Source organism: Canis aureus, chromosome 35, assembly GCF_053574225.1.
Source record: "Canis aureus isolate CA01 chromosome 35, VMU_Caureus_v.1.0, whole genome shotgun sequence".
In the NCBI taxonomy this organism is placed as follows: Eukaryota; Metazoa; Chordata; class Mammalia; order Carnivora; family Canidae; genus Canis; species Canis aureus.
In genome coordinates, this window is record NC_135645.1 from 29,458,891 (window position 1) to 29,476,628 (window position 17,738).

The following is a 17,738-nucleotide window of genomic DNA, read 5'->3' on the forward strand; positions in this document are numbered from 1 at the left end:
TTCAGAGATGTCTGCTCACCTCTTTGAGATAAATGATATTAGTAACTGAGACAATAAAGCTATTTGTGACAAATGAATAGAATATTGATCTTATTCTATTTTCCTCTGGTAATTTTTTTAAAGAAATATTCATAAGAAGCTAGGTTCTAGGCTCAATCAATTGAAAATAACAGCAGAATCAATTTATTGTTAACTAACCCATTCTCGGTATTTCTAGCATCTGCGTTTATTTGCTATGGTTTGTACATCTTCCATCAGTCAGAATTCTATTAATTCTTTCCAGGATTATGTACTCCAAAGAGATTGTAAGGAATGGAGCAGGGTTTAAAGTTTCACTATATGCCTTAACCCCTTCCCAAAATTTCTGAATGTTTTGACTGACTTTCCTAAGAGAGAACTAGTCAGACCTTTTAATAAGAATCCTGAAAGACCAGAGTTCTCTTATCCATACTGACTAAGGTCACTTACACTGGATTATCAGAGAATGGCAACCCTCAAATCTGATAGTACACCTGCTACTTCCGATGATGATTCCTTCTGGCACCCTCCATAGGTAATTTTGTCAGTGGCTTTCGCAGGGTTTTTCACAGAAAATTGTGGCAACGATAGCGCCAGTGGGGAGAGGTCCTGCTCCAAGTTCTTAGCATTGGTGCCCAGAAACAATGAGCAGAGCCTGCTGCAAGCAGCTCCTACAAGCCACTCCAGTTAACTCTAGTTAAAAAGACTAGGGCCTAGAACTTTATGACAAAAATGTCCAGAAATTTATAGGTCCAGAAAATATAGCATTTGGTAAGTCTTTTGCTTCCTTGGAGGCTCGAATGCTCTGGAACAGTTTCAGTTCCTATATTTAAAGTTTCAGAATTAAATAATCCATGATGCTTTGACTGCTAACCCAACCAAAAGCTGCCATGTGAGCAAAGTAACTAAGGACTGGTCCTTTGGAGTTGATGGTCATGATTTTGCCTGATGATCTGAAATTCTGGATTGACTGGATGGAGAGTGGGTCTGACCCTAGGGGGAGGGGACATAAAGGCGCTCTCCGTGGGGTGTTGACTACCAGACCAAAATCAGACTCTCAGAGAGTTTGTATGTGCAGGAACTCAGACAATAGAGCAATCCACACACCAAGAGTCAGTATTGTTGGTAAGAACATAGAGGTAAACTGATAATAGATACTAAGGACAGAAAGTGACTAGTTATAAACAAGAGTTTTTTAGAGCTGCAGTTGGGCCACTAAAACTATTGTGGTGGACCCAAAGATAATCTATTTATCCAAATTCCAGCCCTGAAACTATAGAGGGCTTATTTTCTTTCTTATTTTCCAATGTATCTTTCCAATTAACTATCACCCAAAGTATTCCGAGCATATCTTGAATCCTCAACACCTAAACCTTCTAGCATAAATCCTTATCTGCTAATAATTTTTTTAAAACATCAATAAATGATCACTTTCAATGTAGTAAGCAAGCATGATGACTTTGGAATAGAATAGCCTTAATTTTAATTGTGGCTTTTTTACTTACCTATGTGACTTTGCCTAAATTATTTAACCTCTCTGATCTTACAGGTTTCTCACCTGCAAATAGGAGACTAGTGTCAAAATTGTAAAGTTTAAAATGTTGCATGTAAAGTGTTTAACAAAAGGTTATTTCTTATTGTAGAATATTACATTTTCAAAAGATGGCTGTTCTAAACAGAATATTCACAACATCTGTGTTTTCAGAAAAACGTTTTGTTGATATTATAAAGTAAAAAACTAGTAGAAATGGAAAAAAGAAAAGGGAAATCTATGCGTAGATGAGGGCAATAGTAAGCAGTAAAGGAAAATAAGAAGGAGTTATATCCAATTGGGTACTTACAACATTCGACCTCATTAGCTGGGGAAGACCCAGGGAGACAGGTAGGCTGAAGTCTTGACTGAGAGGTCTGGGTAGCACCCTCCCCTCAAGTGAGACTTTCAACTGACCATAGGAGCCACATTTAAAGGGAAAATGACAGGGTCTGAAGTTAAACATTTGTTTGCCCACATGCAGTTTGGAATGAACAGCATTCCTATGTTATCACGTCTTTACATCTTCAAGGAGCCTGGCGCACACTGCTTGCCTTCCCACCCAGATTCCATCTTGCGGGGGCCAGCCCAACATGGAACCAGAGAAGGTACAAGGCAGAAGTTATAGCTCTTGGCATCCAGACCAGAGGGCCAGTTCTGATCTAAAAGCCAGCTAAGGGAACCCTGGGTGGCACAGCGGTTTAGCGCCTGCCTTTGGCCCAGGGCGCGATCCTGAAGACCCAGGATTGAATCCCACATCTGACTCCCGGTGCATGGAGCCTGCTTCTCCCTCTGCCTATGTCTCTGCCTCTTTCTCTCTGTATGACTATTATAAATAAATAAAAATTAAAAAAAAAAATAAAAAAATAAAAATAAAAGCCAGCTAATAATCAATTAATCAGACTCCCAAGGTCACTAAAGCAGCACAAGTCTCACAAATGACATTCTTCAGACTGCTTATGCATCTGCAGGTCTGGGTGGTCAGTTATGCAAGACAAATCACAGACACTTTCATCCCACACGATACGCTGTCATGTGCATGTGTATATATCCCACATTCCACATGATCTTCTTCTAGTGTGATATTAACACTCTTCCATTAGGAAGTAGGCTGTCTTACTTCTTCCTGAAACTGGGTAAATCTTTATAATTGCCTCAAAACAAAGAATGTGGAAGTGACAGTGCTTGACTTCTGAAGCTAGATCATAAAAGGTGATATGGCTTCTGCTTGGCTCGTATTCTCTCTTAAAACTCTCTCCCTTTGAACGTAGCCACCAAGAGGTGAGGAAGCCCAGGACTCATGGAGGGGCCATGTCTAGGTATTCCAGCTGAAAGTTCCAGCTAAGGTCTCATTTGACAGCCATTATTAACCACCAGACAGACATGAGTGAAGGGGCCATTAGATCATACCTTCTCTCAGCCTTGAGTCTTCAGTTGAGACACCAGATATCCTAGAACAGAGACAAGTCATCTCCGTTGTGCTCTTTCTAAATTCCTGGCCCACAGAACCTGTATGAGCACAATAAATCATTTCACATCACTGCATAGTAGGGTTATTTATCATAGCATAGTAACCAGAATACTTGATAAATGATCATTATTATATGATATTATTTCAGAACCCCTAAAATGTGATGCAATAACATTATTATAATTACCATCATCATCATCATTGCTATTTTGTGAGGGTCCTACATATTTCCATAAACATAGAGCCAAGCAGAAAGTGTGACTCAATTTATCTAAAGATTCTTTAAAATTAACTTTCCTGGAGCACATATCCCCTTAAATGGAAAGCACCTATAGTGTTTATAACGTGTTCTTGCCACCACAGGCCTGAGTCAGGAGAAACTTCCAGAAGTGTTTGACAAGCTGTTTGTGTTTGAGAGCTTTATTTTAATTATGCTGAACAATCAAGAGAATTGAAATAGAATGCTGTAAAGACAAGCATTTTTTTTGCAAGTTCCCAAACACAATGCATGTTTAATGTGTCTAACTTTTTACACCAGGTATAGAAAGAAAAATGCTATTTCAACAGCAAAAAAAGATATTTTTTATGGTAATTGGAAGCAAGACAATTTGCTCTAGTTTATTTATAGTAAAACTATAGAATTGTTTTTAAAAAGTAAACTTTTGCTCTTATCAGAAAAATGTATACAACAATATTGTTTCGTGAGTACCAAGAAATGACAGATGCTAGTTATGTGGCCAGTTTCCTAGATGAGTCTTAGTTCTTTGTTGGGTTAATGACCTTTTTATATCTACACTTTATTCTCCTGCCTTCTACTCTTAATTGTCTTTCATTTTCATCTTATTGCTAAAACTTAAAAAAGTAAGATGCCTTTTAAAATGTGAAATAGCCCTATTTTGTTGAAGGAAAAATGCCAAAGACAAGAAGGAAGAACAGGAATCAATAGTTGAAGTAGAAAACTTGAATTATTCACTAGATGCAATTCTGAAAAGTTTAGTATAACTTGGATTTTGGTAAATTATATTTTAGATATACTATCAGAGTTTGATGCTGAAAACACTTATTAAATCTTAGTGTATTTGCTTTGTAAATATAAAGGTTTAAATATTATTCTTATTTAAGATAAGCAATGCCTAGAGTAGAAAATGGATAGCATATATGAATTTAATTGCAAATGAATACAAGTCTTAATGCAAAAGATAAACTTGAAAAACAAAAAGTACTATATTTTATTTCAATATGGAAAAATATTTTTCCATTTTTGGATAAATGAAGAGATTCTTTTTAATGTTTATAACCATAAAGAGATCATTAAAAAATAGATTGATAGATTTGGTTTCATAGACATTTGAGACCTACATCCATAAAATATGATTCAAATTAATTTTAAAAGTAAAGTGAAAAGGTAAAAAACAATTGCAACATATACAATACATATTTTCACATATATGTATATGTGTAAATACAAAGGCAGAAACAGAGAGCCAAGACAGAAAAAGAGATCTTTACAAATCAAACATAGTATTAGAAAAAGGTGTCAAGATATAAAGAAGCAAATGAAAGAGATGAGCAAATAGTTTAATTATGTTTAAATATACATATAGCAAAACACACAAATATCAAAACAAAACCATAATGAGACATATTTTTAAATCTACCCAATTTTCTGTCATTGAAATAGGGAAATCAATATTCTCATATAATTTCATACATTGTTATTAAAACTATGAAATAGATATCACCATTTTGACAGATAATTTTGCAAAACATACTAACAATATGTTTTGTATCATTTGACACATCAATTTCACTTATTGAATTTTATAAAGTCGAGACATTCTCACCAGTAAGTGAAGATATATGTATAGGATATAAATTTTTTAAATGTTAGTAATAGACAAAGATTGAGGAAAAAACATCTGACCTCAAAGGATGGGTTAAACAAAGATACACGAATACAACTATTAAAAAGAATAAAGTGGATCTATATAAACAGCTATGTTCAAATAGAATGTATGTTAAAATATAAGTTGTAGGGACACCCGGGTGGCTCAGCAGTTGAGCGTCTGCCTTCAGCTTGGGGCGTGATCCTGGGGTCCTGGGATTGAGTCCCACATCGGGCTCCCTGCAGGGACCTGCTTCTCCCTCTGCCTGTGTCTCTGCCTCTCTCTCTCTCTGTGCCTCTAATGAATAAATAAATAAAATCTTTAAAAAAATAAAATAAAATGTAAGTTGCAAAACCATATTTATAGCATGATTTAGTTTCTTATAAAATAATATAAATAAAAACAACATATAGAGGGGCACCAGGGTGGCTTAGTTGGTTAAGTGTCTGACTCTTGAATTTAACTCAGGTCATGATATGAGAGTCATGAGATTGAGCCCCACTCAGACTCCACATTGGGCTGCTTAAGATTTTTTCTCTCCCTCTGCCCCACTCCCCCATTCATGCATTCTTTATTTCTCAAAGAAATATATATATATATATATATATATATATATATATATATATATATATATAATTAAAGAGTTTGCACCAAGCAGGTAATAAAACTTATCTCTAAAGATGAAATTATGAAACTTTTACTTTCTCCAATCTATATCTTAGGATGATCAAGCTTTTACATGATAAACATGTATTATATTTCTTACTTAAAATATGTAATATGTTGCAATAAAACAAAAGTAAAAAGAAGATTGAATTTTACTGTTTATATGCCACCTATAGACCAAGTTGATTTAAAATCCAAAGAACTCTTTGGCTCTTTTGTTTGAGTGAAACTTCCTTTTGTTAAGAGTTGCAGGAGGAAGACATCAATAAGACATCAATAAGACTGTAAAATAGCAGACTCCTGACTTTCCTTTCTCCAGTGGAACACCCCAAACAAACAGCTACATATGGATCAATGTCCTACATATGAATCAAAGAAATCCATAAATTAGGTGACTGATTCCTACAGATCAGCAACTGAAAAAATACCCGTATGAAATGGGTAGGACAAGTGGAGACACTCTCACAACACAAATCCTACCAACAGCCCAGCACCTTACAATCAATGGGGAACCCCCAATGCCCAGTTTCTCCCTGATGAACGAAGGGTTTGGACCATACATCTAGTGCCCCAACTTTAATGGTGCTACCAAGAAACTGGCTCCCAAATCACTCAGCTCTGGGAGCCAACAGGGTCCAGCATTTGCAAATCCCCAGTATTACTGCTCTTCCCCTAGGCTCAGCACAGAGGGAGCAGGCAAGAACATCTAGCTCTCCTAGTTGCCTAGTTTCTCCTGGGAAGAGGTTTGACTGTATACTTTCCCAACTCCTCTCTGGGTCATGCTTTTAATCACCCTGGGTCTGGGAGCTCCCTGGGCTTCCCTAGGAGCCAAAAGAGTTTGTGGGCATTTCCTACACCCCTCCCACCACCCCCGGCTTGCTCCAGAGGAAAGTCTCCAGACTTTTCCCCAGAAGAGAAAGTCTGGAGAAAAGTTTCCAGACTTTTCCCCTCCAATCTCCTTCCCCAGAAGGAGCTAATTCATACATCTAACACCTCGAATTTTATGGATGCCACCTACAGGACTGGCTCCAAAATCATCCAGCTCTGAGAGCTGACAGGGCTCAGCATTTATGAGACACTCCCCTTCATCCCACCTCCAGCCACGGAAAAAAAGAGGCATTTTTTTAATGAACACATGAGCACTTCCTAGAGCTAACCCCCACGCTCAGCACAGAGAAAACAGGCAAAAACCTAAGGCTCTCAGTTTCTCACTGGAAAGAGTTTAACTATATACGTTCCCAGCTGCCTGACGCTGAGGCCTCTAATTTGTGTGCCTTCTTTTTTTTTTTTTTTAATTTTATATATTTATGATAGTCACACACACACAGAGAGAGAGAGAGAGAGAGGCAGAGACACAGGCAGAGGGAGAAGCAGGCTCCACGCACCGGGAGCCCGACGTGGGATTCGATCCCGGTCTCCAGGATCACGCCCTAGGCCAAAGGCAGGCGCCAAACCACTGCGCCACCCAGGGATCCCTAATTTGTGTGCCTTCTTACCCCAGCTTGCCCCAGTGATAAAATCAAGTCTCCAGCTTCTCTCTGAAAGGTATTTATTTGCCCAGACATTTATTGTCCCAACTTCTACAACTGCCATCTGAGAAGCTAGATCCTAAATTACATAGCTCTTGGAGTTGACAGGGTTTGGCATTCACAAGTCACCCAGGATCAAAAAGAACAGAAAGGCATTTTCGTATGATTGCACAAGTAGTCCCAGTGGCTATTCCCCCTAGTTTAACACAGAGTCAGTGAGCAAAAATACACAGCTCCCAGTTTCTCCTTGATAGAGGCCAGGCTGCATGTCTACCAGCTGCTGCCTAAACATTGGGCTTTCAATTAGCATGAACCTTTCAGCTGACAGGGTAAGCAATTAAGGTAAGGCCTCCAGGAGCCTAAATAGACACATAGGCATTTCCCCCACTTTCTGGGCACTGACAAGACTTAGCACCATTGATCTCCTGGGGGTCACTAAGAACAAAGATGGCAACTTCCAAGGAAGACGGTGTCATAGGAGGACCCCAGCTCATCATCAACTTAAATCACCCAGAAAATGGCCTGAAGATTGGCAGATTAAACTCCACAACTATATGTAAAGAAGAGGCCACATCTAAGAGGGTAGGAAGGGCAGAGGTTTGGTTGGTAACTAAATGGACTCACATGACTCTCTGCAGGAGAGAGGGATGCCACAGGCATAAAGAGGAAAGAGAAGCAGAACCCCCCATGGGGACCCTGCATGGGGAAAATGAATCCCCATAACATCTGGCTTTGCAAACCAGAGGGGCCAAATTTTGAGATTTTGCAACTGGCAAGACTTAAACCTGTAAAAACCACCAGACTTGGCTCTTGGAGAGCTGAGAGAGCAAGAGCTTTCCATCCTTAGAGACAACACCAGAAACAGCCCACAGAGACACAGTATAGAAGTAGCGGTTTGAAAGGCACCTGGGACATACAAAAGGGTTATTTATTAATCACAGAGCATGTCCTGGAGGACAAAAATCACCGGAGAACTCCTCCAGGAACAAGGGAAATGGAAAAAAACATATCCATCCTCTACCCCCGAGCATAATCAGAAAAGCAATGCATCAACAAGTGAGAATTCCATTAAAGAGAAAGAAAATATAAAAAAGAGTTATAAAACAAAACCATAAAGCTGGAGAATATGATAAGTGAACTGAAACATTTCATAGAAGAATCCAACAGTAGACTAGATCAAGCAAAAGAAAGGATTGGCAAATGTGAAGACAGGTCACTGGAAACGATCCAATCAGAGGAATGAAAAGGGAAAAATGGAATAGAATGAAGATTGTTTAAAGGACTTATAGAATCTATTAGTGGCACAGTATACACATTATTGAGTCCCAGAAACCCATTCAAAGAAATAATGGCTAAAAACTCCCAAACCTGGGGAAACAAACATTCAGATCCAGGAATCCCAGAGAAAATTATTAAGATAAATCCAAAGAGACCCACAGCAATATACATTATAATCAAATTGTCAAAATTTAAAGAGAACAATTTTGAATACAGGAAGAAAATGCAATTTGTTGCATATAATAAAACACCCATAATATGGCAGATTCTTCAGCAGAAACTTTGCAAGCCAGAACTGAGTGGGAAGATATATTCAAACTGCTGAAAGTGATAAATTGCCAACCAAGGATATTTTATCCAGCAACATTGTCATTCATTCATATTTGATGGAGAGACAAAAGCTAAAGTTCATCACTCCTAGACCTGCCTTATAAGAAATGCTAAAGGGAGTTTTTGAAGCTGAAATGAAAAGGTTACACTAAGAAATATAAGAGTATATAACTCACTCAATATAATAAAATTCAGAATACGTTAATATTATAATGGCATGTAAGTCACTTTTAACTCTAGTATAAAGGTTAAAATACAATATGTTAAAAATAATAATAGCTACAGTATTTGTTAGTGGTAAACCACATAAAAAAGATGTAAATTATGAAGTGAAAAACATAAAATGGTGGGGGAAGAATGTAAAAAAGGTAGACCTTTTGCATGTATTTGAAGTTGTTGTCATCAGCTTTGTATGTTTTTGTATGTACTTGAAGTTAAGTTGTCATCAGCTTAAAATAGAATTTTGTAACTGGTATGTTTTTATGTAAGCCTCATGGTAACTACAAAGCAAAAATCTATTGTGGATATACAAAATATAAAGAAGGAATCACAGGGAAAAATCATCAAATCACAAAGGGAGACAGCAAGAGACTAAGCAAAAAATCTATAAACACCAGAAAAGAATTAAATAAATAGCAATAATAAGCTTTTACCTATCAATAATAACTTTAAATATAAATGGCCTAAATTTTCCAATCAAAAGATATAAATAATGTAAATTGATAAAAAAAAAACAGCTATATACTGCCTATAAGAGACTCACTTCATGCATAGACTAAAAGTTAAGGTATACAGAAAGATGGTTCATGCATATAAAAACCAAAACAAAGCAGGGGTAGCTGCACTCATATCAGAAAAAAATAGACTTTTAAATCAAATACTGTAACAAAAGACAAAGAAGATCATTATATAATGATAAAGGATTCAACAAGAGCATATGACAATTGTAAATATTTATGCACTTAACATCAAAGCACTTATATATACACAGCAGATATTAACTAGTATAAACATTATAAAGGAAGAAATAATAGATAGCAATATATTAATACTTCAATATCTCATTTTCAACAATGGATAGATCATCCAGACAGGAAATCAATAAGAAAACATTGGATTTGAACTCTACTATAGGCCAAATGGACACAACAGACATATGCAGACTATTCCATCTCACATTAGAACATTCATTTTTCTCAAACATACACAAATATTCAATAGGATAGATCATGTGTTAGGCATATTAGGCCACAAAACAATTATTAACAAATTTAAGAGAGTGAAATCCTGTCAAGTATCTTTTCTGACTACAGTGGTATGAAACCAGAAGTCAATATAATAGGAGGAAAACTGGAAATTAAAAAAAAAAAAAAGTAGAGATTAAACAACTTTTTCTTGAACAATCATGGGTCAGAGGAAGTCAAAATGGAAATCAAAAAATATATTGAAACAAAAAAAGATGGAAGCACATTGTACCACAACTTATGAGATGCCATCAAAACAGTTCTAAGAGTTTATAATAATAAGTACCTACATTAACAACAAAAAAAAGAAAGATCTCAAATCACAACCTAAGCCTATACCTCAAGGAACTACAAAAAATAAGAACATACTTGAGGCACCTGAGTGGCTCAGTGGGTTAACTATCTGACTCTTGATTTTGGCTCAGGTCATGATCACAGAGTTGTGAGATGAAGCACCACACGGGGATCCACCCTCAGGGCAGAGTCTGTTTGAGATTCTTTCTCTCCCTCTTCCTCTGCTCTTTCTCCTGCACATGTGATCTCTCTAAATAAATAAATATTTTTAATGAAAAAAAAAGTTAGAAGGAAGAAAATAACAAAGCTCACAGCAAAAATAAATGAAATAGAGACTAGATGGTCAGTAGAAAAGCCAGTGAAACTAAGAGTTGGTTCTTTAAAAAGATAAAATTGACAAATTTTTAACTCAAATAACTCAGAAAAAAAGAGAGAATATTCAAATAAAATCAGAAGTGAAAGAGAAGACATTACAACTGATACAACAGAAATACAAAGGATCATAACAGACTATGATAACCAATTATATACCAACAAATTAGATAATTTAGAAGAAATAGATAAATTCCTAAAAACATACCACCTAATAATAATGAATCATGAAGAAACAGAAAATCTGAGCAGACCGATAATATGCAAAGAGATCAAATAAATAATCAAAAATCTCCCCCCAAAAAAGAAAATCCCAGCACCAGATTTCTTCACTGGTAATTCTACAAAACTTTTAAAGAAAAATTAATACCAATCGTTCTGAAACTCTTTCAAAAAGTTGATGAAGAAAGAATACTTCCATAATCATTTTATAAAGCCAGCATTATCCTAACACCAAAGCCAGATAAGAACACTACAAAAAAGAAGATTATAGGCCAATGTCCCTAATGTTCATAAATGTAAATATCTTTAACAAAACATTGGCAAGCTGATTTCAACAACACATTAAAAGAACCATACACCATCGTTACTGGGATTTATCCCTGGGATGCAAATGTCGTGTAATCTGCAAATCATTTAATGTGACCAATACATCATATTACAGACTGAAGGATAAAAGTCAGATGAACCCCTTAACAGAGCAGAAAAAGTATTTCACAAAATTTAGCAATCTTCCATTATAAAAATTCTCAACAAATTAGATATCAAGGAGTCAATATAATAAAGGCAATATATGATAAGCCCATAACTAACAATATGCTCAACAGTGAAAAGCTGAAAGATTTTTGTCTAAGATCAAGAACAAGATAAAAAAAAAAAAGAACAAGATAAGTGTACCCACATTCACCACTTCTGTTCAACCATGTGCTGGAGTCTTAGCAAGAGCAAAAAGAAATAAAAGTTATCAAAATTGGAAGGGGAGAAGTAAAATGTCTCTGCAGATGTCATGATGTTATCAGAAAATCCTAAAAGTCTACAAAAAAAGGTAAAATTAATAAACAAATTTTGTTGCAGGATACAAAATCAACATGCAAAAATCAGTTGTGTTTCTATTACTAACAAGCTATACAAAAAATAATAATAATTAAGAAACAATCCCACATACAATAGCAGCAAAAACAACAAAACAAAAAGCCACTTAAGAATAAATTTCACCAGAGAGGTTAAAGATCTGCACAGTGAAAACTATAAGACTTTAATGAAAGAAATTACAGGAGACACAAATAAATGGGAAGATATTCCATGCTTATGAATTAGAAGAATTAATATTGCTAAAATGCCCATACTATCCCAAATCATCTACAATTCAATGTAATCCCTATCAAAATTGTGATGTCATTTTTCACAGAAATAGGAAAAGCAACCCTAGAATTTGTATGGTGCCATCAAAAGCTCTGGATAGCTAAACAATTAAGCAAGAAGAACAAGTTGGAGCTATCATGTCCCCATTTCAAACTATATGACAAAGCTATAGTAATCAAAACAAAGTGGTACTGGCATAAAAACAGACACATAAATTGAAGGAAGATAATAGACAGCCCAGAAATAAATCCACACATATCTAGTCAGTGAATTTTTGACAAATACACCAAGCAGACACAATGAGGGCAGGACAAGTCTCTTCAATAAATGGTGCTGGGAAAACTGAACCGCTATGTGCAAATGAATGAAATTGGACCCTTATCTCACACCATATGCAAAAATAAACCCCAAATGGATTAAAGACCTAAACATAAAACCTGGAACTATAAAACTCCTAGAAGGAAACATAGGGGAAAAGCTGCTCGACATTGATCTTGGCAATGGGTTTAGCACCAAAAGTGCAAGCAACAAAAGCAAAACAAAACAAAACCCAAATGGGACTACATCAAACTAAAGTCTCTGCACAACAAAGGAAACAACAAAATGAAGAGCCAGTCTGCAGAATGGAAGAAAATACTTAGAAATTAAAGTATGTAAGGAAGTTTTACAACTTCATGACAAAAAATAAATAAATAAATAAATATAAAATAACCCAAGTAAACCCAAGTAAAAAAATAAGCAAGGGGCTCGAATCGACAGTTTTCCAAAGAAGACATATAAATGGACCACAGATATGTGAGAAGACGGGCAACATCACTAACCATCAGGGCAATGCAAATCAAAACCTCAGTGAAATATGACCTCACATCTGTTAGGATGGCTATCATCAAAAGGTTGAAAGATAAATATTAGTAAGGATGTGGAACCCAAACCTTATGCACTATTGGTGGGAATATAAAATTGGCACAGGTATTATGGAAAACAGATGGAAGTTCTTAAAAAATAAAATGGCACAGGTATTATGGAAAACAGATGGAAGTTCTTAAAAAATAAAAAAAATATAATGATCCTATGACCCAGCAATCCCATTTCTGGTATATATCCAAAAGAAATAAAGCCACCATCTCCAAGAAATATCTGCATTCCTGTGTTCATTGCAATGTTGCCATTTTTACGGATAAAGAAAATATCTCTCTCTCTCTCTCTCTCACACACACACACACACAGAAAGAGTAATATTATTCAGCCTTTAAATAGAAAAATCTTCCATTTACAACAGCAAATATGAAACTGCAGGACACTATGCTAAGTAAAATAAGTCAGACACATAAAGCCAAATATTACACGATCTCATTTACGTATGGAATCCAAACAAAACCTGAACTAATCTTAACAAAGAGTAGAATGGAGTATGGGGGAATAGAGATATTTAAAAAGAAGAAGAAAAAGTAGAATGGTGATCACCAGGGGCTGAGGGGATGGGTCATAGAGAGTAACTGTTTGATCAGCACAGAGTTTCTGTTTTGCCAAATGAAAAGTGTTCTGGCGTGGACAGTGGTGACAGTTGTGTAATAATACAAATGTCTTTAATACCACTGAATGGTACACCTAAAAATGTAGTGAATTTTATGTCATATGTATCTATAATTTAAAAAATGGAACAAATTACTATTAAAAAGGAGCAGGAACTATAGCATTAATAAGAGTAACAACAATAGCAATGATGATGATGATGAAAATTATAATACTACCCAAAGCCTTCACTTTGAAGAATGGGAGAGTCTCTGATAATAATCTTAAAAATCCTAATTTTAATTAAAGAAAAAAGTTGTAATAAATAGACTTGTCACTGATTAGAGCTTGTTGTATTAGGATTTAATCCATATTTGATGCACATATCATGTCCATCCTAACTCAGGCATGTACTCCACAACTACAGACAATAAATAAACATTTTTTTAATAAACAAAAATTAGATAAGTAAATTAAAGAAAAAAAATGAAAATCCTGTTGAGAAGTATGTTAAAAGAGTCTTTAACAGATTCTATAGGCTCAGACTCTTGGCCTTTAGAATAAAACTTCCCTTGACAACCCTATAAATAAAACATTTAATCAATCCAATTCGCAATACTAAACAAGGAGGATATTTAAATTATTTCAAAAGAAAGTTTTAAGTATATTTAAATAATCCATTTACAGATAAAGTAAATGCTAATGCAACAAGAACTTAGAAATTTTGCAAACGTCGTATTCTACACATGTTCATTATAGAACTGGCCACTAGTTCATCTGGCTTCCTCATTCAAACCAGTTCATCTCTGAGATCTTTTTTTTTTTTTTCCTTCTTTTGAACACTGATGATTCAACAATTCAAACATTGCTTCTAGATGTGGATCCAAGTTTTATGTGGCTTCTACAGTTTAGAGAGGCCTCTCTAAAAATAAGAACAAAAAGGACTAAGTCTATGAAAATGCATTGCTCATGTCCTTCTTGCAAGGATCATTAGCTGCATGGTACCTGTCTCTCCATTCCTCATTTTATTATCAAGGAAGAATAGTTTTCTTCTGCTTGAGTGCAACCGTACTCTCTCTCTGAAGGACTAAAAGAATACTTTCCTTTTCTAACAGATTTTAATTTACAATCCAGACCTTTTTTTTCCCAGCAGGGGTTCCCTGCCCTTCTTTAAGTGGGGGGCCTAATGAACCTGCTTCATGATTTTGAGGACAAAGCCCACAATTCACTTTCCCTTATACTGACATATTCTTGTGACTGCAGAGATTCCCCTTTCACCATACCACACTTTCCCCCAATTTTATAGAATAAAAATCATGAGGAAAGAGTAAAGCAAATGTTTCTATGTTTTCTTTACACAGCATTTTTCCTACATGAAAAGCTCCCATGAAATGTGGCTACCCGTTTCTAATGACTTCAGTTTCTAACCCAGCAGCCAAGAGTCTATGCTCATCTGGGTCACCTTCTGGCTCAGTTGGTTGAGCATCTGACTCCGGATTTCTGTTCAGGTCATGATCTCAGGGTCGTGAGGTCGAGCCCTACATGGGGCTCCAGGCTGAGCACAGAGCTTGCTTGAGATTCTCTCTCTCCCTCACCCCCTCCCCCATTTGCATGTGCCCACGTGCACTCTCCCTCTCTCTCAAAAAAAAATTAAAATTAAAAAGAGTGTATGTTCATTAATTTTAAACCATCGATTCCAGACTAACAATGAGTCAACATACTGTATGTGCCGAAAGGCTGACATGGAAAGAGCTTTATTCAATATTTGTTTTTATTATTATCTCCATACCGTCTTACTAAATAGACTACTTATGAATATGGTAATGAATAATTTGTACTCATAGTTTGCTTTTGTTAAACAAAGCAGCAGAATCCACCTCAGGGGAATCCTGATTTAAGTCTCAGCTTAAAATATCCCTGTCAGTTAGTGAGGGTTAGACTCCAAGTTTCCTCTAAGTCCCTGAACTGAAACCTCATTGATGTTTTGTCATTTCCTTGAGAGACAAAGAGGCAACCTCCTGAGAAAACAATTGTAAACGGTTGAGCAAATAATTGCTGTCTTGTAATACTAGATCAAGCTTCATGATCTCAGAGCTTATGTCTAAGAGATAACATCTGATCTGATGTATCAGCCAAAATCCATAAATTCTAGGGTGAAACATAGTATTACCATCTATTTCCTAAGAATCAATAAATGTAAGAAAAATAGAAAAAACACAACCTCTATCACTCTAAAAATGCAGGTGAAAGCCCACACGCAGACCCCCAGAACACATGTAGGGAGCCATTTGGGATGATCTGTGGCAAAGAGATAGAGCCACCCCTCCTTATAGCAACCCCACAGGAAGCATGAGTTAGCTCCGTATGTCAAACTGGGGGCTGCTAAACAACCCTTCCTATGCCTTCTTACCCATTGCTCCTTCCCCCCTCAAAAAAAATGGTATAACTCTTTTAGTATCTCCACTTAAACTGTTGATTATTGCATTTCATCAATTTCTGGACCCCATCAAATGCAATATAAATTTTATCCTACTTCAATATAGAGTCAGTTTATAATTTGGCCCCTCCTGATCAACTTTTGGGAAACCAAATCTGTTTACCCATATTAACTACAAAACAGATTTTCAGGGAAGTGAGTGAGAAGATCTACACCCTCTGACTCTAAGTATTTGTGGCTTCTTGAGCTCTACAACATGTTATCACAACCTTTAATCACGGTTCACACCTTAAAGTATAAGGAGGCAATGTAGTGTGGTGGTCTAGAGCATGACCTCTTTAGTCTGATCTTAGCTCTGACGCGTTGTTACTGAGCAATATTTGACAAGCTATGTGACTTCTGAAGTCTCAGTCTTCTCATCTATAAAATGGATATAATAAGAGAACAAAACTGAGATTGTGATTCTGGGATGATAAAATGAGTTAATGCAGGCAAAATAATTAGAACAGTGACTTCCACAGAGTAACACTCAATAGATACCAGCAACTATCGTTAGAGAAAAATTCTCTTATAGGACATGAATATGGCCTAAAAAAGCTTTTATGCATATTCAGGGACCCCACCACATGTCCATCCCTTCCACTCGAGACATTCAAATTCTTGCCACATTCTTTTTTTCAGTGTTTCAAATTCACAATATGTTCTTCTCCAAATTCCAAGATCCTTTTGATACCTAAAGACATCCAGGAGCTAAAGTAGGCCCAAGTGATTTTATGTATTTGTTCTTAGAGAAAACGATTTTTAAATACATATTATGTCCATGCACTGTGTTAGCCATTCCGAATAGAAGACATTGTCTACGGCCATACCACCCTGAACGCGCCCGATCTCGTCTAATCTCGGAAGCTAAGCAGGGTCGGGCTGGTTAGTACTTGGATGGGAGACCGAATGGAAGACATTATCTCAAGTCTCCTAATTGAAGTGCAGGGATGAAAAGAGGAATGGGAAGGTAAACAAGTGAATCAATAAAACAAGATTTCTGCTTACCCTCCCCTCTAATGGATAAATAATAGTAGTCCAAATCATTAGCCTGCCCTATACTCACTATCCTAGTTTGTTTTGGTTATTGCTGTTACTTTGAGAATCTCCAGTAAGTTCTAGAATACCGCATGACTTATTTCTGACTGCCATCAGTCATCCCTCCAGACTGCTGCCCCTGCTTCTTTTTTTTTTTTTTTGCCCCTGCTTCTTTCATGTGAACTGTTCTCTAAGCGATTTTGCTATGCTCAACTCTCCGATCTGCTTCATATCCAAGCATGAATACAGGTGAAATGGAAGAGTGTGTGCAGGCAGGGACCATATCTGGGGATTTGTACATTATTACAACCCCAGAACCTACTTGCACAGTTCCTGACCTCTAGCAGGTGCACTATAAATACCTATTGAATGGATGAAGAAATACGGGAAAGAATTAGCAAACAAACACATAATGCAATAAAAGGAATTTTATTTTTCTCTCTCCGCTCCCTAAGTCCTGGGCCCCCATATATGGACAATTGAGAAGCATTAAAAAATATTCAGTTAATATATTAATTTCTACAATGATACCTTCTGCCTATAAGGGGAAAAAAACCCTTGTTTTTATATTACTTTATAGTATTCTAATATCAAACATCTCCGTGTAGCTGAGTTCTTATAACTGCATAATTCAAAAGGCTCTCCAAAGTAGTTGTTCTCAAAACAAAGGTAGCATTCTCTTCCTCTCCTCAAAGGATAACTCTCAGCTTCCCTTTCCCCCTCTCCTCCAA